The sequence below is a fragment of the Camelus bactrianus genome, chromosome 24, assembly GCF_048773025.1.
Source record: "Camelus bactrianus isolate YW-2024 breed Bactrian camel chromosome 24, ASM4877302v1, whole genome shotgun sequence".
Classification (NCBI taxonomy): domain Eukaryota; kingdom Metazoa; phylum Chordata; class Mammalia; order Artiodactyla; family Camelidae; genus Camelus; species Camelus bactrianus.
Genome location: NC_133562.1, coordinates 23,552,323 through 23,557,454, shown reverse-complemented (window position 1 = coordinate 23,557,454; position 5,132 = coordinate 23,552,323). Strand labels below are relative to the sequence as shown.

The following is a 5,132-nucleotide window of genomic DNA, read 5'->3' as shown; positions in this document are numbered from 1 at the left end:
AGGAGTATTATTTAAGCAACTTTACAAATAGGAAAGTTTTACACTAACTATAAAATAATAAAGACAAAAACAATCATCAGAGGCCAAAACTCAAATGCGGCTGCTGTTTTCACTGGGACCCGATGACCTCCAATTATACCTATTTTAACAAGATGAACCTGGATGGGTTTACTGAAGATTCCTGACAGATACTGGAATATATATGAGAAGAAATTGCCATGAACTCAGTGTATAGTATAGTAACTTCCATAAGAGAAAACTTTTTCAGTATAATGAAGAAGCTGACTCCAGGCTTTTTTTACATCAAAAAATAACTGTTTAAATGAATCTCTGCAACAAGATATAGGAATTTCAGGAGAAGTATTTTTTGAAATTATATAGAGTGATGTTTACCTCAACTGTAAAACAAACTTTTTCTCAGTTAATTGTGTAGCCTACAGTGATATAAAGAGATAAATATTGGAAGAAAACCTAGCATTTAAAACAAAACAAACTATGCCTCATTCTATTTCTTGGATTTTTATAGCTTTTTATTCATCACACACTTTGGTAGATAATATATGTAGTTTAGTGAGTTTGTACTAACTCACATTTTATGTGTTTTTCTCTTAGTATTTTTTTTTCCTAGCAGTAAAATTTTGTCATCCTTTGAGTAGATGAACAGAGAAATTTAAAGCTAATTAAAAGCTACAAGCATTTGGTGAGGTTCTTTGTGTTCACTGAAGCACAAAACAATGTTTCTTAAAAAAGAGGGTCCAGAAATATGACTTCTCAGATATCTGCATGGCCTCTACATAATTTCAGAACTTGCCAAAACACTTGTATTTATGATAGTGTTGGCACAAAATAATGAGTTACCCAGATATTTATGCTGATTTAAGAAAAAGAAAACAGAAGCAAACATAATATATAAATGATGAATTCAAACTGAAACAAGACTAAACAAGACTAAAGCATACTATATGAACAAAGGTTGTAGCTACATTAAAATGAGAATAATGACAGAAAAACTGAATCAGCATGCAGTGCATAGAAGAAACAGTGTACTAAAAAAGTAAAGTAAATTGCATTCTAGCAGTCAGAGCCATATTCACATTGTAATTGCTGATTTAGTGTCAACAAAAGAACATCATTTGTCACAGTAAACTAATGATGCTAGTTTGGACTTTACTGTTTGTTTAGTTTTGTTTGCACTTAATTTATAAATTCTTTTGACTTTATAGCTTCATATAAGCTATAAGTAAATAAGTTTAGATACTTTGTTTATGTTTGTAGTACTTAGCTATCATTATAATAAAAATAATACAAGTTAACAAGGAAGGTTAATAAATACCATGAATTATCAAAAATATCATAAAATTGAAATCTTTGTTACAATATTGTTATTATTCACACACATAAAAATCAAGTATATTTGCAAGTAAGCAAGGAGTCTTTATGCTTTTCCCCTTCATTCTTTTCTTTTTTCGAGTAACATTTTTATTCTGAGATAATTGGAGTTTCACATGCAGTTATAAGAAATAATATGCACAGTTCCAATATACACTTTACCCAGTTAGCCTTAATAATAACATGCTGCAAAACAATAGTACAATATCTAAACCAGAATACTGGCATTGACAGAGCCCAGGTTAGAATGTTTTCACCACTGGAGTCCCCCATGTTTCTCTTTTATAGCTAAACCCACTTCTTTTCCACCTTGGCCACAGCTCCCTCGAATCCTGGCCATTGCTAAAGTGGTTGCCATTTTTTATGAACTTGTTATTTTTGGAATGTTGTACAAATGAAATCAAAGGGTATATAACCATTTGGGTAGGCTATATTCACTGAGCATAATTCTCTGGATATACCTTAAGGTTGTAATGTGTGTCAATGGTTTTTTTTTAAATTGCTGAGTAGATTCCAGAGTATGGGTGTACCACAACCTATTTAACCATTCACTGAAGGTTAACCTGAAGGTAACCACTGACAGACATCTAGATTACTTCCAGGGTTAGAGTAGTATAAATGAGGCTGTCATAAACATTTCTGTATAGGTTTTGTGTGAACATGTTTTCATAAATGCCCAAGTGGGCAACTGTTGGGTAATATTTTAGTTCTATGTTTAGATTAAAAAAAAAAAAATTCAAACTTTTTCCAGAGTGGCTGTACCATTTTACATTCCCATCAGCAATATATGGGTGAAAAGTTTCTCTGCCGATTTACCATAATCTGGTGTTGTTAATGTCTTCCCACCATCACCCTGCCATCTATCTGATAGCTGTGTATTGGTAACTTGAGGTTTTAATTTGCATTTCTCTAATGGCTAATGATGTTGAACATCTTTTGATATGCTCATTTTTTTTTTTTTTAATATAAAGCTTTCATCGGGACTCAAGGCAGACTGGGCTTCATGAGTCCTCAGCTCCCTGGTTTGGGGTCTTCTGTCCTCGGGTCCAGTAGCTCCCACGTGGACGTGCTGCTCCTGTCCTTGATGCTGACGCTATGGGCGGCGAGGTCCCTGCGCAGTGCGTCGCACGCCTCCAGTAGGGGCCGCCTCTCCAGGAGCTGCTGCCGCCGGGCCTCCCCAGAGGCCTCCCCCGTGGCCAGGGCGAACTGCCGGACCTTCAGCCGGAACCGGACCAGCTCCTCCACGACGCTGTGCAGTGCGGCCAGGCCGCCAGCCCCTGCAGCACACTGTCGGTCCACCAGGGAAACGCCGACCATCTCAAAGAACTGCTCCACGTAGGACACAACGGCACCAAACACGGCGGGGCTCCTGGGACCACCGGGCTCCTCTGAGGGCGCCTTGAGCTGTCTGTTCCCATGGTGGACAAGGCCCATGACGGCGTCCACCACCCCCCGCGTGTTGAAGTCATCTGCTAAGGCATCCTGCACAGCCCCCTTGGTGTGGCCCAGGCTCTCCCACAGCGCGTCCTCCTGGACGGGGCCGCCGGCCAACTGGCCCCGCATGTAGGCGCGAGCGTGCTCCGCGAAGGCGGCCACGGCGTGGAGCAGGCGCCGGGCCTCGAGCAGGGGGCCGTCGCCGTAGTCCACGGCTGACCTGTAGCCGCTCCGCAGGCAGAAGAGCCGGAAGACGTAGGGGGAGGCGGCCCGGAGGAAGTCCTTAATGGTGATGTAGTTCTTCAGGGATTTGGACATTTTTTCTTTGCCTTTCACATGCAAATGCCCAGCATGCAGGAAGTAATTGCCCCACTGCTGGCACTGATGGAAGGCCTCGCACTGAGCGATTTCGTTCTCGTGGTGCGGGAAAGCCAAGTCGATCCCACCCGAGTGGATGTCCAAGTGACTTCCAAACACCAGGCTGCAGATGGTAGAACACTCGATGTGCCAGCCGAGCCTGCCGTTTCCCCAGGGAGAGGCCCAAGCTGGCTCCTGGGGCTTCGCTGCCTTCCACAGGGCAAAGTCGCTGGGGTGCCACTTGTCAGAGGCAACTGGCTCTCCCACAGGACCCGGGGCCACGCCGACCAGCCTGCCGTACTTGTCGCCTCTGGACTGCAGGTCGAAGTAGACGTTGCCTTTTGCTGTAGAGTAAGCATGCCCACGAGCAATTATTCCTTCGATGAAAGCAATGATCTGCGGGATGTTGTCGGTCACCCTCAGGTACACCGTGGGCGGGAGAACCTTCAAGGCCGCCATGTCCTGTTTAAAATCTTCTTCATAAAGATTGGCAAGAGAAGCAGGTGACACATTCATCTCATTGGCTCTCTTGATTATTTTATCATCCACGTCTGTAACTCCCATCACCATGATGATGTTGCACCCGAAAACCCTGCTTAGGATCCTTCGAATTATATCAAATCTCACATACGAGCAAGCGTGGCCAAGGTGTGCGTGATCGTAGACACTTGGTCCACAGGAATACCAGGAGACGGCGTCCACGTTGCTCACGATCAAGGGGTCCTTCCTCCGGGTGAGGCTGTTGTACACCTTGACGCCGGTGTCGTAGCCCGCGGGCTGCAGCCAGCCCTGCCCGGGCGCCACCGACGCCGCCCTCCCCGTTCCCGGCCCGGGCCCCGGCCTCGGCCCCAGGCCCAGTGCGGCCCGGAGGAGCGAGGAGCTCGAGCCGGCCCCGCGCGTCAGCAGCATGGCCTAGCCGCGAGCTCACACTCCTTTTTTTTTTTTTTTTTCCCCATGTAAAACATTGCTTTAAGTTTTAATGTTTATTTCCCCAAGACACCCTAGCCTGCACTCTACTTGGATAAATTTTACAAGCTAGTTTTCTGCTGCTTCTAGTTTTAAACTTTAACCATGTTTCTGATGACAAGGAATGCTGCAAAAATACTCTAGTTCAACAAAGAGTTATGATCACAAAATAATTTTTATCCATTCTACAGTGTTTCAGAATTACCAGTTGATTTTTAAACACAAAGTAGATATAGATGCTAATGGTGGCTAATCTGGTATGTTTTTTATAGCAAACTGTTGTTCATGCAACACTTGTGCTCAAAGGGGAAGGCAAAGGATTTCCTACAATGAGCCACCTTATAAAGAGTTCTTTTTCTACAAATTAATTTATGTCACATTTAATTTAGTGTGCATAACCTCAAAACTGAGGTATTATTCCAATTTATAAAAACCACTTGCATAAATTTTATGCAAGTTTAAAAAATACAAAGTTTTCTCCCTAAAGTGGCTCAAAATAGATTGTTCATGGCTGCCTACATCTAAGATAAAAAGATTCTAAAACAATTGAACAGATTAGGCATATTATTAAAGGTGTTCAAACCATTACTTGATTTGTACATCAACTCAAACCCCTTCATCGGTCTTTATTCAGCAGTACATATGCACCAAATTCCATTTTAGAAGTTTCCATTTCATTTTCATAGAAAACAAAGTTTGAAAACAAGTAACATTTAAACACAGCACGGTATTCTATCACAACTGAAACTTCTTTCTTCTTTACAGGACTCAACAAAATCTAAAAATGAACTATGCTGTAGATTTACCTCATGCAAAGATCTTTATGTTATCTCTGAAAATGAAAAGGATGGCTTTTTAAAGCACATTGAATGTGCGGGGAAATGTGAAATTTTTTAATCCTCTTGAGTGAAAGATTTCTTCATTTACTTTTCCCATTTTCTAATTGGATTTATTTTTAATTGTTTAATTTTGAGGGTTCTTTATAA

General features: G+C 42.0%; 1 pseudogene; it reads right to left on the bottom strand.

Annotated features, from left to right (window-relative positions):
• Positions 1-2,385: 2,385 nt before the first annotated feature.
• LOC105074233 (cysteine--tRNA ligase, mitochondrial pseudogene) lies at positions 2,386-4,776 on the bottom strand (annotated as a pseudogene).
• Positions 4,777-5,132: the final 356 nt, after the last annotated feature.